This window comes from Cervus elaphus, chromosome 14 (assembly GCF_910594005.1).
Source record: "Cervus elaphus chromosome 14, mCerEla1.1, whole genome shotgun sequence".
NCBI lineage: Eukaryota > Metazoa > Chordata > Mammalia > Artiodactyla > Cervidae > Cervus > Cervus elaphus.
The window spans coordinates 4,489,004-4,508,503 of record NC_057828.1 but is presented as its reverse complement, the minus strand read 5'-3'; the positions used below and the strand labels follow the sequence as shown (position 1 = coordinate 4,508,503).

General features: G+C 44.1%; 1 pseudogene; it reads left to right on the top strand.

Moving 5' to 3' along the window:
• Window positions 1–9: 9 nt before the first annotated feature.
• Window positions 10–19,500, top strand: part of LOC122708028 — a 95,456-nt pseudogene continuing 75,965 nt past the window's right edge.

Genomic DNA, 19,500 nt, shown 5'->3' with positions numbered 1-19,500 from the left:
CGTGTGGGTTTTATCATAGGTCTTATAATTTTGTGTCTCGGACCGAAACCCACAACCCCGTTGATAAGAACTGAGTTTACCTTCTGGTCTCCCTGATTTTTCTGCTATTGTCTATGTTCACACTCCAGGTTCCCTTCAGTACACCCAAAGCGCGTTTATTGCCATTCTCGTGCTCATCTCTCAGGCCACAAAGGCGTAGTCTAACATGGGTAAGAGTCTTCACTCTAATTTCTTATACGAAAGCTATACATTTCTGAATTCTGAAATTTGGGGAAAGAGTTCTTAAAAGTTTATTGATTTACACCGTCCTCCAAGATAAATGCTAGTAGGATTGATGAGGAAAGAATGGTGTCTCCTTTGTTTTGAGTGAGAAAAACTTCACGGAGCTAAGGTTATAGAACTATGACGGAGCAGGATCCTGGTCTAGTATCACCAGTAGGAGTAAGTTATAGTGGGTGCTAAATGATTGGTCCTTTGTCCTTCTAACTTCTTTGCAGCTACCAAAAGGTGCTAATCCCTGTCTTGAGAAGCATGGTACTTAGGGACCAGGAACCCAACCAGGACCCACCAGACAGTGCCATCCTAACATATTTAGGATCAGACTTACGTTTTTAATCTAATTAAACATAAACATAGACATTCGTTAGGCACAAACCACTGGCCTTTTACTAACATTGTGTAACACTAGAGATTGTGCTAATAAGGTTGAATGAATTAGGAATTGTAATAGAAATTAAATATAATTGACTGTAGTCAAGAAATAGTCTAATTTATCAGAAGTAATAACATGAACAAGGGTCTAACAGACTGAACTAAAAGAAAATTATTTTATTTTAAAAATAATTTTCCATGTAATTGATATTTGTAGTCAAAATGCAGCTGGTCAATCTCCAAACCTTCTCATTTCACAACAATAATAAATTTGCAGGGGATGCTGATTTGGATCCCTGGTCAGGGACCTAGCATGCCACATACCAAAAAAAAAAAAAAAAAAAAAGGAAGCAATATTATAACAAATTCAATAAAGACTAAAAAAAAGAATATGAAGATCTTAGGCAAAGCTCTTCTTGAGTTCTTTAGCCACATTAGTGGAACAGAACACATGTAGATCTTTTATTTCACCTTCTACTAAAAAGCAGCAATTTTAAATTAATGACACTGCTAGAGTCCAGGTTTGAAGAGACACATTTTTTTTTTTCTAGAAAGATAAGTTGTAAAAGTTACAAAAAGAGCTGTTATTTTTTTCAAGTTCCAAAAATTTTTACTGAGTTTTTTAAATTAAAATTTCCTTCAACTTATAGACTTAATTTGGGGATAAATTGATATCTATATACTATTGAGTCTTTCCACTCAGGAGTTAGAAACGCATCTCCATTTAATAAATTCTTCTAAGTCCCTTAATTATTTTAACTCAAGCATTGTTATTCTTTTCAGCTTTTCTTTATGTTTTGTTGAAATTTAGTTAATTTACAATATTCTATTAGTTACAGGTGTACAACATAGCAATTCAATATTTTTGTATGTTACAATCCATTTACAAAGTAATGGCTATGTTTCCCTGTGCCATACAATATATCCTTGTTGCTTCTTTATGTATAAGTACTTTGTATCTCTTAATCTTATACCCCTATCTTGCTCCTCCTCCTTCCCTCTCCCCACTGGTTTGTTCTCTATATCTGTGAGTCTGTTTGTTTTGTTACTACATTTATTTGTTTTAGTTTTTAGATTCCATATATGAGTGATAATATACAATATTAGTCTTTCTCAGTTTAACTTATTTCACTGGGCATAAAACTCCCTTGGTCCATCCACATTACTGAAAATTGCAGAATTTCTTTTCTTTATGGTCAAGTACTATTCTACTGTGTGTGTATACACATATATACGTATTAATTTATATATGGACTTTTTGATGGTGTGAGGTGATATCTCATGGTTTTCATTTATGTTTCTCTGATAATTAGTAATGTTGACAGGTGTGAAGTGATATTTCATGATTTTCATTTGTATTTCTCTGATAGTTAGTAGTGCTGAGCATTTTTCATGTGCTTGTTGGCCATCTGTATTTTTTCTTTGGGAAAATGTCTAGTCAGGTCTTCTGCTCACTTTTAAATTGGGCTGTTTGTTTTTTTGATATTAAGTTGTATGAGATGTTTATATTTTTGGATGTTAATCCTTTATTAGTCATAAATAAAGGCTGTCTTTTTGTTTGGTCAATGATTTCCTGTGCTGTGCAAAAGCTTTTAAGTTTAATTAGGTCCCATTTGTTTATTTTTGCTTTTATTTCTTTTGACTTAGAAGACAGATCCAAAAAATACTGTTGCAATTTATGTCAAAGAGTATTCTACCTATGTTCTCTTGTAGGAGCTTTATGGTTTCTAGTCTTACATTTATTTATTTATTTATTTTTCTAGTCTTACATTTAAGTCTTTAATCCATTTTGAGTTTATTTTTGTATGTGGTGTGATGAAATATTCTAATTCCATTGTTTTACATGTAGCTGTCCAGTTCTCTGGCACTATTTACTGAAGAGTGTAAATATTCTAGCTTTTTTCCATTGTATATTCCTGCCTCCTTTGTTGTAGATTAATTGACCATAAGTGTGCAAGTTTATTTCTGGAATAATATTTATTTATTCTCTTCCATTGACATATGGGTTTGTTTTTATGCCACTACTGTGCTGTTTTTATTACTATAGGTTTGTATTATGATCTGACTTGGGGAGTGTGATACCTCCACGTTTGTTCTTGTTTTCTCAGTATTGCTTTTGTTCTTTGGGATCTTTTGCAGTTTCAATAAATTTTAGGATTTGTTCTAGTTCTGTGAAACATGTTATGGATATTTTGATAGGGGTTTCATTAAATCTCTAGATTGCTTTGAGTTGTATGGACGTTTTAACGTCCAATATTATTTCTTCCAATCCAAGAACACAGGATATCTTTCCATTTCTTTCTATAATTTTCAAATTCCTTCATCAGTAATTTATAGTTTCAGGTATTTCATTCCTTGGTTAAATTTATTTCAAGGTAGTAAGCAGTGACAAATTTTATTTTCTTGGGCTCCAAAATCACTGTGGATGGTGACTGTAGCCATGAAATTAAAAGATGCTTGCTCCTTGGAAGGAAAGCTATGACAAACCTAGGCAGTATATTAAAAAGCAGAGACATCACTTTGCCCACAAAGGTCTGTATAGTGAAAGCTATGGTTTTTTCAGTAGTCATGAACAGATGTGAGAGTTGGACAATAAAGAAGGCTGAGCACCAAAGAATTGATGCTTTTGAATTGTGGTCCTGGACAAGACAAGAGTCCCTTGGACTGCAAGGATATCAAACCAGTCAATCCTAAAGGCAGTCAACCCTGAGCATTCATTGGAAAGACTGTTGCTGAAGCTGAAGCTCCATTACTTTGGTGACCTAACTGAAGAGCAGACTCATTGGAAAAGACTCTGATACTGGGAAAGATTGAGTGCAAGAGGAGAAGGGGGTGGCAGAGGATGAGATGGATGGATAGCATCACTGACTCAATGGACATGAATTTGAGGAAACTCTGGGAGATAGTGAAGGACAGGGAAGCCTGGTGTGCTGCAGTCCAAAGGGTCACAAAGAGTCAGACACAATATTATGACTGAAGAACAAAAATACCTTATACTTTAAAAAAATTATTATTTTATAATTGAAGATAATTGCTTTACAGAATTTTGTTGTTTTCTGTCACACATCAACATAAATCAGCCATAGATATACATAAGTCCCCTCCCTCTTGAGCCTCCCTCCTATCTCCCTCCCCATCCCACTCTGCCAGGTTGATACAGAGCCCCTGTTTGAGTTCTCTGAGTCATCGGTTCACTGAGTCATCAAATCCCCATTGACTATCTATTTTACTTATGGTAATGTAAGTTTCCATGTTGCTCTCGTCATACGTCTCAGCCTCTCCTCCCCTCTCCCCATGTCCGTAAGTCTGTTTTCTAGTCTATGTCTCCATTGCTACCCTGCACATAAATTCATTGGTATCATCTTTCTAGATTCCATATGTTACATTAGTATACTATATTTATCTTTCTGACTTACTTTACTCTGTGTAATAGGCTCTAGGTTCATCCATCTCATTAGAACTGACTCAGATGCATTTCTTTTTTTTTTTGCATTTCTTTTTATAGCTGAATAATATTACATTGTGTATATGTATCACAGCTTCTTTATCCATTCACCTGCCAATGGACATCTAGGTTGCTTCCATGTTCTAGCTATTGTAAATAGTGCCTCAATAAACCTTGTGGTACATATGTATTTTTCAATTTTGGTTTCCTCAGGGTATATGCCTAGGAGTGGGATTGCTGGGTCATAAGGTGGTTTTATTCCCAGTTTTTTAAGGACTCTCCATGCCATCTTCCATAGTGGCTGTATCAATTTACATTCCCACCAGAAAGGCAAGAGGGTTCCCTTTTCTCCATAGCCTCTCCTGCATTTATTGTTTGTAGATTTTTTGATGATGGCCTTTCTGACTGGTGTGAGGTGGTATCTCATTGTAGTTTTGATTTTTGCATTTCTCTAATAATGAGTGATGTTGAGCATCTTTTCATGTGTTTGTTAGCCATCTGTATGTCTTCTTTGGAGGAACATCTGTTTGGTCTTTTCCCCACTTTTTTATTGGGTTGTTCGTTTTTCTGGTGTTGACTTGTATGAGCTGCTTATTTATTTTGGAAATTAATCATTTGTCAGTTGTTTCATTTGCTACTAATTTCTCCCATTCTGAGGGTTGTCCTTTCACCTTGTTTGTAGTTTCCTTTCTGGTGCAAAAGCTTTCACATTTAATTAGGTCCCACATGTTTATTTTTGTTTTTATTTCCATTATTCTAGGATGTGGGTCATAGAGGATATTGCTTTTATTTATGTCATTGAGTGTTCTGCCTATGTTTTCCTTGAAGAGTTTTATAGTTTCTGATCTTACATTTAGATCTTTAATCCATTTTGAGCTTATCTTTGCGTATGGTGTTAGGGAGTGTTCTAATTCCATTCTTTTACACTAGCTGTCCAGTTTTCCCAGCACCACTTATTGAAGAGGCTATCCCCATTGTATATTCTTCCTCCTTTGTAAAAAATATGGTACCCATAGGTGTGTGGGTTTATTTCTGGGCATTCTATCTTGTTCCATTGGCCTATATTTCTGTTTTTGTGCCAGTACCATACTTTCTTGATGACTGTAGCTTTGTAGTATAATCTGGTCAGGAAGGTTGATTCCTTCAGTTCTTTTTTCTCAAGACTGCTTTAGCTATTCAGGGTCTTTCGTGTTTCCATATGAATTGTGAAACTCCTTGTTAGGAGGTCATCTCAGAATACATTTCCACATAACCAGAGTGGCTATAGGTATAGTACTAACTAGTCACAGAATTCTCTACTTAAACCAGTGTTCTCACAGAAGTGTCCAGCATGTACTGTGTATGTCTCTAAACTAATGAGGAACATGTGGTGTGTGAACTTGAAACTCTGAGCTTCTTGACAAAAGCTGTATTTTCTGCCTCTGAAAACTTGGTAGTTTTAGACTGAAAGTTACATGAAAAAACACTTTGGTTGCTTTTATTTTATTAGGTTCAATAACTTCCATAGTCTAACCCTTGAGTTTTTTGAAAGTAACAGGCTGCATGCAAACTCCTTGTTAGGAGGTCATCTCAGAGTACATTTTTACGTAACCAGGTTACTTATAGGTATAGTGCTCACTAGTTACAGAACTCTCTGCTCGAACCAATGTTCATGCAGAAGGATCCAGTGTGTCCTGTGTGTGTCTCTAAACTCCTCAGAAAAATGCTGAGTGTGAACCTGGAAATCCAAGCCCATGGGTAAAAGCTGTATTTCTACCATTGAAAGCTAGATAGTTTCAGACTGAAAATTACTTGAAAAGTTCTCTGCTTCCTTTTTCTCTATCAACTTCAATAAGTTCATTATCAAATCGTTGAGTTTTTGGAAAGAAACAGGCTGCTGGAAACTCCATGTTAGGAGGTAATATCAGAGTATATTTTTACCTAACCATGTTAGTTACAGTTGAAGTACAAACTAGTCCAGAACTCTGGTCAAACCTTCTCAGAGTTCTCAGAGAAGGCTCCAATATGCCCTGTTGGTGCATTTACACTGCTCAGAAACATGCTGTGTGTTAACCTTGAAAACTGACATTTTCCTTAAAGCGGAATTATCTATATCTGAAACCTAGTATATTTTAGACTGAAAGTTATGTGGAAAACACTTTGCTTGCTTGTGTGTTATTCAGTTCCACAACTTCTTTAGTCAAATCCTGTTGGTTTTGGAAACCAAAGAAAGCTGCTTGCAATTCCTTGTTAGAGGGTCATCTCAGAGTACATTTTCCCCTAGGCTTAGAGTAGACTTAGAGTAGTCTCTGGTCCAGAACTCTCTGTTCAAAACGAGTGTTTTCACAGGAGGATCCTAGTGCCCAGGTTGTGTCTTTACATTCTTCCAAATCACGCTGTGAACCGGGAAATCAGAGCTTGCTGGCTAAAGCCACTTCTCTGCCTCAGAAAGCTACTTAGATTTTACAGTGTGAGTTACCAACAAACCCTTTGGTGGCTTTGCTTTGTTTCTGATCAGTCACTTCCAGGTCTGATTCTTGAGTTTTCTGAGAGAGAGAAGCTGCTTGCACCTCCTGTGAGGAATTCATCTCAGAGCACATTTGCACCTCAGCAGCTTAGCTGTAGTGAGAGAAGTAGCTACGCACAGGACTCTCTGCTCAGAGCAGTGCTCTCCCAGGAAGATTCAGTGTGCCCTGTTTGTTTCTTTACATTCTTATTTGGAAACCTGATGTGCCTGAACCTTGAAAACCAAGTTTTTGGTTCAAGCTGTATTTCCTGCCCCAGGCAACTAGCCTCTTGCTACACCATTTGCTCACTATGGCTTTGTGGAAATTGACAGCTTCCTACTCTAATCCTCAAGTTTTCAGAACTGAAAAAGATGCTTGCAACTCCTCATTAGGTCATCTCAGAATACATTTTCACCTATCCAGGTTTCCTATAGTTAGAGTGCTAACTAGTCACAGAACTCCCAGCTCAAAGCAGTGTTTCCAGAAAAGGATCCAATGGGCTTGTTTGTGTCTTTACCTTTGGAAGGCACATGCTGTGTGTGAATGTTGAAACTGAGCATTTGGTGAAAGCTCTATTTCCTGCCTCACAAAACGAGTCCATTTTAGACCGAAATTGACCTCCAAAACACAATGGTGCTTTTCTTTTACTGCAGTCAACAAATTCCTTAAGTATTGTTTTATTCAGTTCAATGGCATCCATAAGTTGTGACATTTTACAAGGTTCAGACACAGCATATCATGCTGTGTGTAATCTTGAAACCTGAGCTTTGGGTTCAAGCTGTACTGTCTGCCTCAGAAAAGGAGGTCGTTTTCCACTGAAAGTAACCTGAATAACACTTTGGCTGCTTTGGGTGAATCCATTCAACAGCTTCCTTAGTCTGATCCCTGAGTTGTCTGAAACAGGCAAGCTGCTTGCAACTCTTTGCTCCAGGGTCATCTCTGAGTCTGTTTACACCCAACCTGGTGAGTTATCGTTCAGAGCACTAAAGAGACCCAGAACTCCCTGCTTGAACCATGGTTTCTACAGAATTGTGTGCCCTATCTGTGTCTTTGCAGTCTCGGGAATCAAGCTGTGTGTCAACCTGGAAAACCGAGCTCTTGCTTAGGGCTTTTCTTCTGCCTTGGGTTAGTTACTTGAAAGGCGCTTTGGTCGACTTTTGTTTTAATCATATCAACAACTTCCTAGTCTAAACCTTGACTTTTCTGAAACAAGCTGCGTGAACATGCTAGTTTGGAGGTCATCCCAGAACATTTGCACCTAACTGCATTACTTATAGCTAGGGAACTAACTAGTCACAGACCTCTCTGCTCACACCAGTGTTCTCACAGAAGGATCCTGTGGGCCCTGTGTGTTTTGCAATCTTTGGAACCATGCTCCATGTGAACCTTGAAACCAAGCTCTGGTCAAAGATGTACATTCTGGCTCAGAGAACGAGTTAATTTGAGATGGAAAGCAGCCTCGAGATGCCTTGCTTGCTTTTGTTTTATTCTTTTCAACAACTGCCTTAGTCTAATCCTAGAATTTTTCAAAACAACCAAGCTGCTTGCAAACCCTTGTTAGGAGGTCCATCTCAGATGACAGTTTCAGATATGCAGGTTAGTTATAGTTAGAGAACTAGCAAGTCACAGAACTCTCTGCTCAAACCAGTACACCCAGAGAAGAGTCCAGAGTGCCCTGTGTGTGTCTTTCCATTCTTCAGACTCATGCTGTGTGGGAACATAGCAAACTGAGCTTTTGGCTCAAGCTGTAACATTGCAAATCAGCAAACAAGTTGGGTTTTGACCCATTTCCTGGAAAAACACTGCCGTTTCCTGGAAAAACACTGCCATCTCCTTCATTTTATTCAGATTGACAGGTTCCTAGCCTAATCCTTGAGCTTTCTGAAAGAAAGAAGCTGCTTGTCATGCCTTGGTAGTTCTTCTAAGAGGTCAAGTACACCTAAAAATGTTAGTTACAGTTTACTGCCCGCTCAAACAATGGTTCTCCCAGAAGGATCCACTCAGCCCTTTTGTGTCTTTATGTTCTTCAGAAACATGCTGTGTGTGATCCTTGAACCCCAGCTTTGGGTTAAAGCTCTATTTTCTGCCTCTGAAGCCTAGTTGATTTTAGACTGAAAGTTACTTGGAAAAACTTTCCTTCCTTGTGTGTTATTCAGTTCCACATCTTCGTTAGTCAGATGCTGTTCATTTTGGAAATGAAAGCAAGCTGCCTGTAGTTCCTTATTAGAGGGTTACCTCAGGGTACATTTTCACCTAAGCAGGCTAGGTAGACTTAGAGTATTCTCTGTTCACAGAACTCTCTGTTTAAAACCAGTGATCTCACAGGAGGATCCGAGTGCCCAGCTTGTGTTTTCACATTCTTCCGAATCATGCTGTGAACCAGTAAGTCAGAACTTGCTTTCCAAAGCCTCTTTTCTGCCTTAGAATACTGCTTAGATTTTACACTGTAAGTTACTGACAAACCTTGTGAGGACTTTGCTTTGCTTCTGCGTGATCACTTCCAGGTCTGATTCTTGAGTTTTCTGAGAGAGAGAAGCTGCTCGCACCTCCTGTGAGGAATTCATCTCAGGTGCAATGTCTGGGTTCTCCTCTCCAGCTGTGGTGGTGGGACACTCTCCAGGTTGGATGGGTGGGGCTCCTCTCTGGTGGTCATGGGCTTCTCTTGAATTGTGGCATAGGCCTTCTCAAGTTCAGGAGGGGACTTGGGGCTCCTAGCTAGTAGTGGTGGTGCCTCCTCTGGGGGTTCTTTGTGGGGAGGCTGTTCTCTGTATTTATGGCACTGGGGGCTCCTCACTAGTTTTCACAGGGTTGCTCCACTCTAGTTGTGAGTGTTGTAGCCACACATTCTGGGAAACAAACTCACTCAGAAGGACAATGCAGATAGTGGAATGCAGTTTATTACACCGGCGGGCCCAAGGCAGAGTCTCCTCTTAGCCAAGGACCCCGACCAGCATTTGTGAAAATCTTTTATACCCCATGTGTACGTGTCCGAACCCACCACCCCAAATTCCTTGAGACTTACATAAACTAAGGAAGAGTAAATACAATCCCAATAACCCCATCACTCATGCCATGTGGTCAGACAGTTAATTAACCAATAATCAATAAGCACGAGGTCACACTCTGACAGGTACAGAAAAATTTATGGCCTGTCTGGAGGAAGGGGTGATTAGTGTATGCGTTCTCTTAGGCGAGGAGTAACCTGGATAGATCTTCAAGATTCCCCTGTCCGGAGGGAGTCTTATCCTTCTGTTGTCATTTCCATAGACACTAAACACAGAGTTCAGAGTCCATTGGAGAGGTGGCCGAGCGTGATCAGCATGAACAGGCCTGAGATGGAGTCCAGGCCCTATGAATTCCTTCTTCATTCCCCCCTCTTGTTGCTCCTAGTTTCCGTAAAGAGCATCATTTATTGCGATATATTGTACCCTATCCCTCCGGCCACCCACATGAGAGAACACTATCAACCTCTGGGTTACAAAATTCATAATACATTGTAAAATTCCTAATTTTAAATTATGAATTCAAAATTCATACATTGTAAATACATAATACATTGTAAAAGTTTGGAGAGCAAGTCTCTTCCCAACAGGGGTACTGGGCACTCAGGAATGTAGAGGAATTCATGAATCACTTGGTGCCCCCCCATCTGACATTTTCTGGGCTGGCAAAACGATTTAATCATCTCTTCTCCTGATACCCCAGTTACAGCGGTAGTCTTTTTGGACAGAGGTGACATAGGTTTTGTTACTACCGCAAGTTCTGCTCCTGTATCCACCATGAAGTCAATGTTTTGGTCCCCCACTTTTAAGGTTACCATGGGCTCTCGGGGACCTGATATCTCTGAGCCCCGGCAGCCCTATTTAATTTCCAAGTCAGCAAGCCCCACAACTGTGGGAGCTTCCTCTTCCTTCCTTGCCTTAGGGTATTCATTCTTGCAGTGGCCAAAAGCTCCATACCCGGCACACTGGTTTGGCTGCAGCGGGGCCCGGGGCCTCCGTTGGGACCGGCTGAAGGACTGTCCTGTCCCTGGGGCAGAGGAGGTTTTCCAGAGGGCCCGAGATAGACTTTCCCAGAGCAGCAGCTAGCACTGTAAATCTCTTGTCTGTTCTCTTTTGTTCCCTCCGGCTCTCTGGCAGAGCGCAGTCTCTGCTTAATTCCAATGTCTCCCCTTCTCGTCAGTATTCACCAGGAGAGGGGCTATAGCTTGGGCGGTTCGGGTGGAGCTGGATCCTGGAAGTGTTGGCCAAAGGCTTCTGTCACCGGGATCAGAGTCTGCCAAAACAGTGACTCTACAAACTCCGGGAGAGCTGGTGGAAGAGCAGTGGCTGCTGCAGACACTTCACCTGGCCCTGGATGGGGCATTAAGGTGGCCTCTGGTCCTGGTGGAGCACTGGGAGGCAGACTCCTCATTATCCAGTGTAGGGGAGGGGTCAGGTCATCCCCATCCAAATCCTGCCAGGTCCCAGAGGGAGAAGGGGGATAGGCGGGTCTTCACCTGCTAGTCAGCACGGCCAAACCAGAACACCACGTGGTCCAAGACTGTTTCTCCCTTAAAGTCCATTCTGCCTTGGTGGGCTTGATCAGGTGCGTATGAAAACACAGATGGGTTAAATATTCCATATCCCAGGCCGTCTCTGGAAAAGCCAATTCATACTCACTTATGTATCCCCCTCCTTCTAGCCTGACAATTCTGAGGGGGTCAAGAATTTCACAGCAGATGGGGCACCTCCTGGGTGAGGGCAGAATATGAGCATACAAGGACCAGTTTCCTATCCTAAAAATCCCCTGGCGATTGCTGGTAATAATTTTCCCTGAGACAGCGTGGACACACCTCCTAAGTGACCTTCATAAATTCCCTTCCTAAGCCCTAGCATGCTCATCGACCGCCTGCCTATTCCAGGCTCCTGTGGGTCCGTACCCCTTCTAGTCCCTCCCAGGGGGTTGATCCGGCCCCCTCTTCCACCCTGCTGGGGTAGGGGGGGGGGTTCCTCCTCACCTGAGCGCTCAATTTCCCTGCTGCCATCCACTACCTGCTAATGTGAAAGGTTCGGGCGTTGAGAAGCAGAATATTTCCAGAAGGGTGGGGCGCCTTCCCCCTCTAGAAGATTCAAGTCACAAGGCCTCATAGTAGTCCCAAATGGGACTTGTCTCCTCGAAGTGAGGAGTTTCCTGGCCAATGTACCAAATGTAGCCACGCATTCCGGGAAACAAACTCACTCAGAAGGACAATGCAGATAGTGGAATGCAGTTTATTACACCGGCGGGCCCAAGGCAGAGTCTCCTCTTAGCCAAGGACCCCAACCAGCATTTGTGAAAATCTTTTATACCCCATGTGTACATGTCCGAACCCACCACCCCAAATTCCTTGAGACTTACATAAACTAAGGAGGGGTAAATACAATCCCAATAACCGCATCACTGATGTGCCATGTGCTCAGATAATTAAACAATTAGCCAATAATCAATAAGCACGAGGTCACACTCTGACAGGTACAGAAAAATTTATGGCCTGTCTGGAGGAAGGGGTGATTAGTGTATGCGTTCTCTTAGGCGAGGAGTAACCTGGATAGATCTTCAAGATTCCCCTGTCCGGAGGGAGTCTTATCCTTCTGTTGTCATTTCCATAGACACTAAACACAGAGTTCAGAGTCCATTGGAGAGGTGGCTGAGCGTGATCAGCATGAACAGGCCTAAGATGGAGTCCAGGTCCTATGAATGCCTTCTTCATGAGAGGCTCATCTTGAGTTACTTCAGGGGCTTCCTCTCTATTTGCAGTAGAGTGGCTCCTCTCTAGGTGCAGTGTGCTGGCGGCTCCTCCATACATTTGGCAGGGGAATCCTCTCCAGTTTTGGCAAGGAGCTCCTCTATTTGTCACCGGGGTCTCCTTCCCTGTGACAGCATAGGGCTCCTATTGAGTTGCGGTGGGCGTCTCGGGGGTTCCTCTCACGTTGTGACAGGTGACTTGGAGCTCCTTTAGAGTTGTGGTGGGGCCTCCTCTCAAGCTGCATGGGGCAGCTCCTTTCTAGTAGCAATTAGCATGCTGGCTCCTGTTGAGCTGTGTTGTGCAGTAGTGAGAGGGTAACAGGCAGGAAGGCCAGGGGTCGCCAAAGGGAGGAAATAGGCTGCAAGTGTCAGACATTAAAAAAAAAAAAATTATTTATTTTAATTGGAGGCTAATTACAATATTATAGTGCTTTTTGCCATACATTGACATGAATCTTCCATGGGTGTACGTGTGTCCCCCGTCCTGAACCCCCCTCCCACCTCGCTACCCATCCCATCCCTCAGGGTCATTCCAGTGCACCAGCCCCGAGCACCCTGTCTCATGCATCGAACCTGGACTGGGATCTGCTTCACATATGATAATATACATGTTTCAATGTTATTTTCTCAAATCATCCCACCCTCACCTTCTCCCACATAGTCCAAAAGTCTGTTCTTTACATCTATGTCTCTTTTGCTATCTCACATATAGGGTCATCATTACCATCTTTCTATATTCCATATATATGCGCTAATATACTGTATTGATGTTTTTCTTTCTGACTTACTTCACTCTGTATAATAGGCTCCAGTTTCATCCATGTCATTAGAACTGATTCAAATGTATTCTTTTTAATAGCTGAGTAATATTCCATTGTGTATATGTACCACAGCTTTCTTATCCATTTGTCTGCTGATGGACATCTAGGTTTCTTCCATGTCCTGGCTATTGTAAACAGTGCTGCGATGAACATTGGTGTACACATGTCTTTTTCAGTTTTGGTTTCTTCAGTGTGTATACCCAGGAGTGGGATTGCTGGGTCGTATGGAAGTTCTATTTCCAGTTTTTAAAGGAATCTCCACACTGTTCTCCATAGTGGCTGTACTAGTTTGCATTCCCACCAATAGTGTAAGAGGGTTCCTTTTCTCTGCACCCTCTCCAGCATTTATTGTTTGTAGACTTTCTGGTAGCAGCCATTCTGACCAGTGTGAGATGGTACCTTATTGTGGTTTTGATTTGCATTTCTCTGACAATGAGTGATGTTGAGCATCTTTTCATGTGTTTATTAGCCATCTGTATGTTTTCTTTGGAGAAATGGTCAGACATTTTTTTGTCTCTCTCTTAAGTGGCAGGAGGAAACAAACTAGTGTTACATTTTTTTCCCTTCTCTATACAAATTTAGGGCTTCAGAGGTTAAAGCGTCTGCCTGCAAGGCGGGAGACCCGGGTTTGATCCCTGGGTCGGAAAGATCCCATGGAGAAGGAAATGGCAACCCACTCCAGTATTCTTGCCTGGAGAATCCCATGGACGGAGGAGCCTGGTAGGCTACAGTCCACGGGGTCGCAAAGAGTCGGACACGACTGAGCAACTTCACTTTCACTTTCGCTTTCATACAAATTTAAAAAGAGATTTCTCTTAAAATTCTGTGTTGCCATAATGACACCTGGCTCCACCTGAACTTAACTTTTCTCAAACCTTGAGGTAACCGATGTATTTTTCTTATGGGCATGTGTCTTAAGCTATGTTAATGTACTATATATTTACCCCAGACTCTGTCTTCAAGTTGGTTCAGCCTAAAGGCTCAGAACTGACTTGACAAACCAGTAAGGTATACTCATACATTGTTCTCCTAATCTATGTTAATGAAAGTATATATTTGTATGGAAATCTGCCTTTCTTCAAGATTCTTGTCAATGTTTTTATGGCCCAGGATGACTCACCTGGTGCCAAGGTTATCTCCAAATGCATCTTGTGGGTGAGGGGCCTGGTGCCATTTTCTGAGTTTTGAGACATTTCCTTTCTTTAATTAGCAGACTGCTAGTAGCTATATAATATCCAGCTAAAGACTAGCAGGGGTGTACTCTCTGCCCCTTCTGATGTCTGTATCAGAAGCTTTCTCTATCTCTTTTATACTTTAATAAAACTTTATTACACAAAAGCTCTGAGTGATCAAGCCTCATCTCTGGCCACGGATTGAATTCTCCTCCAGAGGCCAAGAATCCCAGTGTCTTTTGTGGTTTAGCAACAACCTTTTAGAAGGCTACTGTATAGTTATGGCATGTGGCTCCACACTTGTTGCAGTGGTGTCAACTTGAAGAAGGAATTCACAGGGCTTGGACTCCATCTGAGGCCTGTCCGTGCTGATCGTGCTCGGCCGCCTCTCCAATGGACTCTGAACTCTCTGCTTAGTGCCTGTGGGAACGACAATGGAAGGATAGGGACCCCTCCGGATAGGGGAACCTTGAAGATCTATCCAGGTTACTCATCACCTGAGAGAAAACATACACTAATCACCCCTGCCTCCGGACAGTATCTATCGTAATGTAACCACAGGCTTATCGGTTATTAACTGGTTGGAATGTAACCACTGGCTTATTGATTATTAACTATTTGAACACATAACACGTGAATGATGGGGTTATTGTGATTGTAGTTACCCTTCTTTCGTAAGTCTCAAGGAATTTGGGGTGGTGGGTTCGGACATGTACACATGGGGGTATAAAAGATTTTCACAAATGCTGGTCAGGGTCCTTGGCTAAGAGGAGACTCTGCCTTGGGCCCGCTGGTGTAATAAACTGCATTCCACTATCTGCATTGTCTTTCTGAGTGAGTTTGTTTCCCAGAAAGCGTGGCTATAACAAACTAACGTTTTTGTTTCCGCTTCTCTCTAGTTGTTCGCAGACTCCTCTCTAGTTGTGGGGGTTGGAGGGGCTCCTCTTTAGCCGTGGTATTGGACTTCGTCACTTGTTTCAGTTGAGTGCTCCTCTCCAAATGCGGTGGGGGTGGCACCTCTTGGGAATCCTCTCAAGTTGCATCAGGGGGCTTGGGGCTCATCTTGAGTTGCGACAGGGAACTCGGTTTTCCTTTTGAGTTGCAGCAGGGGAGTCTGGCCTCCCCTCAAGTTGCATCAGGGAACTCAGAGCTCCTCTTGAGTTGTGGCAGGAACTCATTGTTCCTCTCGATTTGCAGCATGGGACTCAGGATTCCACTCGAGCTGTGGTGGGAAACTTGGGGTTCCTCTCAAGTTAGAGGGGTACTGAGGGTTCCTCTCAACTTTTGGTAGGGCCTTCTCTCAAGGTGTCTTGGGGTGATTCATCTCTAGCAGGGATGTGCAGGGTGGCTCCTGTCTTGTTGCGGTATGTATGTGGCTACTTACTAGTTTTGGCATGGGGCTTCTCTCTAGTTGAGGTTGGGGTCAACTCTGTAGTTTTGGTGGGTTCGATTCTCTCTAGTTGTGGTGTGCAAGCGCCTCTCTACTTGTGGTGTGAAGTTCGTTTCTGTTAACAGCAGAGGGCCGCCTCTGTATGTGTGATACCCAGCAGGCTCCTCTCGAGTTGTGGTGGAGGGCTCTTCTCTAGTTTCGGGGCTGTGTCCTCTCTGGTTGGCGTGTAGTTGGCTCCACAGGGGAGGTCCTCTCTAATTTTGGCACTAGGGTTTCCTGACTATTATTACTGGGATTGCATCTCTAGTTGTGAGGGCTTCCACTCAAATTACTTCAGGGAGCTTGTTCCCCTTTGCAGCAGAGCAGCTTCTCTCTAGGTGTGATGTCCTGTGGGACGCCACTGTACTTGTGCCAGGGAAATTTGCTTCAGTTTTGGTCTCAGGGCCCCTCTGTCATTTTGGCCCATGGCCCCTTTTGTTGTTACAGCCTAGGGCTCCTGACAAATCCAGCGGGGAACTCAGGGTGCCTCTTGAGTTACAGCAGGGGTCTCCTTTCTAGTTGTGGTGCTGACCTCCTGTTTCGTTGTGATCCATGTGTGAGTTCCATTCTAGTTCTGTGGGCTCCTATCTACATGTGACAGAGTTGTCCACTCTAGTGGTGGCAGTGGTTCTCCACTCTAGATGCAATGTACAGCAGGGGGGCGGGGGGGACACCTCCCTAGTTTTGGCAGTTTGCTTCTCACTAATTGTGCCTGAAGGTCAACTATCTAGTTGTGGAGTGTATTCAGCTCTCTAGTTTTAGCAGTTGGGCTTCTCTCTAGTTGTGATGTGTTGTGGTGCTCCTTCCTAGTTGTGCTGTGCCTGGGGACGTCCTCTCTAGTTGTGGACTGGGAATTCCTGTCTTGGTGTACTATGCTATGCGACTCTTCTCTAGGTGCAGTTTGCTGGCCCATCTCTACTTGTGGTTTGAGGGGCTACTCTCTAGTAGTGGTGTGGAGCCTCCTCTCGAGGTGTGGTGTTGGAGATTGCTCCTCTCTAGGGGCAAGATACAGGTCCTCCTTTCTTCATGTGGTGTCTGGGTGGGCTCCTCTCTTGTTGCAGTGTGTGTTCTCCTCTCTAGTTGTGGTTGGGGGCTCCTCTCAAGTTGCACTGGGGGACTTGGTGTTCCTCTCGAGTTGAGGTGGGGCCTCCACTCGAGTTGTGGTGGGGTGGCTCCTCTCTAGTAGCAATGTGCAGGGTGGCTTCTGTTTAGTTGTGATGTGTGGGTGGCTAAATTACCTGTGGCGTGGGACACCTCTCTGGTTGTTGTGGAGGGTCAACTCTTAGTTGCGTTGGGTGGGCGCCTCTCTAGTTGTGGTGTGCAGTCTCCCCTCGAGGTGTGTTGGGGGGCTCCTCTCTTATTATGGTGTACAGGAGGCATGCCTAGAGTTGCAGTGGAGTGTTCCTCTTGAATTGTGGAGGGGGCTTCTCTCTCTCGTAGCGCTGTGCACAGGCACTCTTTCCAGATGCAGTTTGGGTGAACCTGCTCTCTAGTTTTGGCAAGGCCCCTCCTATTTAGTCATGGCATGCGAGTCTTCTCTCTAGTTGTGGAAGGAGGCTTCTGTCTAATTGTGATGTGCAAGAATGCTCATCCCAAGTTGTGATGTTCAGGGGGCTGCTCTCTAGTTGTGGCGAGGTTACTCCTCTCTGACATTGGTGGGGGCGGGGGGTCTACTCAACTTGCAGCAGGGAGGTCGTCTCTATTTACAGTGGAGGTGACCCTCTCTAGGTGTTATGTCCATTGTCTCCACCCCAGTGTGGTAATGGGACACTTCAGTTTTGGCCGGCGGCCTTCTTTCATGTAGCCATGGACTTTTCTTGAGTTGTGGCACAGGCCTAATTTCAAGTTCAGCTGGGGACTCTGGGCTCTACTCTAGTAGTGGTAGTGCTTCCTCTGGGGGTTCTCTGTGGGGAGGGTGTTCTCCTTAATTGTGGAATTGGGGGCTCCTTACTAGTTTTCATGGGGTTGCTCCACCCTAGTTGTGAGAAGCTCATCTTGAGTTACTTCAGGGGCCTCTTATCTATTTGCAGCAGAGGGACTCTTCTCTAGGTCCAATGTGCTGGAGGACTCCTCTCCAGTTTTGGCAGGGGGCCCCTCTGTTTGTCGCTGGGAGCTCCTACCTTGTGACACTATAGAGCTCCTGTTGAGTTACGATGAGGGACTCTGGTCTCCTCTCGAGTTGGGACCGGTGATTGGGGTTCATTTAGAGTTGTTCTGGGGCCTTCCCTTGAGCTGCATGGGCAGCTCCTCTCTAGTAGCGATTAGCAGGTTGGCTCCTCTCTAGGTGTGCTGTGCAGTAGGCTACTGTAGAGTTACAGTATGGGGCTCCACTATAGTTGCAGTGTGGTGAACTGAGGTTTTTGTTTCTGCTCCTCTCTAGTTGTGGTTTGCAAACTCTTCTCTAGTTGTGGCAAGGGGGTCCTCCTCTTTAGTTGTTGTATGGGGCTTCCTCTCTGGTTGCAGTAGAGTGCTTCTTTAGATTTGTGGTGGGGGTGGCTCCTCTTGGGAATCCTCTGGAGATGCATCAGGGTCCTTGGGGCTCGTCTTAAGTTGCAACAGGAACTTGGGGTTCCTTTTGAATCACAGAAAGGGAATAGGGCCTCCTCTTGAATTGAGGAGGTTGAAATTGGGGTTCCTCCTGTGTTCCAACAGGGGAGTCAGGTCTCCTGTCGAGTTGAGGTGGGGAACTCGAATTTCCTCTCCAGTTGCAGCAGGGGGTTTCAGGCCTCCTCTCAAGTTGTGAGGGGGATCTCAGGGTTCCTCTCGATTTGCACCAGGGATCTCGGTGTAGCTCTCGAGTTGTGATGGAGAACTCGGAGTTCTGTCAATTTGCAACAGGGAAGTCAGGCCTCCTCTCTAGTTGAGGCATAAAAATCGGGTTTCCTCTTGAGTTGTAGCAGAGGAGTCTGGCCTCATCTCGAGTTTGAGGCGTGAAACTCGGATTTCCTCTTGAGTTGCAGCAGGGGAGCTGCGCCTCCTCTCAAGTTGCGAGGGGGAACTCGGGGTTCCTCTCGAGTTGCAGCAGGGAACTCAGGGTTCCTTTCGAGTGGCGGCTGGGCAATCAGGATTCTTGAGTTGCAATAGGGAACTCAGCGCTCCTCTCTAGTTGTGGTGGGAATTCAGTGTTCCTCTTGAGTTGCAGTGGGGGATTCAGGGTTCCACTTGAGCGGTGGTGGGGAACTCAGGGTTCCTCTCGACTTGCCTTAGGGCCTCTTCTCGAGTTGTCTTGGGGCGACCCCTCTCTAGCAGGGATGTGCAGGGTGGCTCCTGGCTTGTTGCTCGGTGGGTAAATACTCACTAGTTTTGGCATGGGAATTCTCTATAGTTGTGGTCGGAGTCAACTATGTAGTTGTGGTGGGTTTGATTCTCTCCAGTTGTGGTGTGCAAGCTCCTCTCTAGTTATGGTGTGAGGTTCGTCTCAATTAGGAGCAGAGTGGTGGGCTCCCCTGGAGTTGTGATGGAGAGCTCCTCTCGAGGTGCAGGACTGTGTGCTCTCTGGTTGGGGTGTGGCTGGATCCACGGGGGAGATCCTCTCTACTTTTGGCACTAGGGATTCCTCACTAACATTAGTGGGATTGCTTCTCTCTAGTTGTGAGGGACTCCACTCGACTTACTTCAGGGAGCTCGTCTCTATTTGTGGCAGAAGGACTTCTCTCTAGGTGTGATATCCTGGGGGACTCCACTCTGGTTGTGCCTGGGGAGTCCGCTTCAGTTTTGGCCAGGGAGCCCC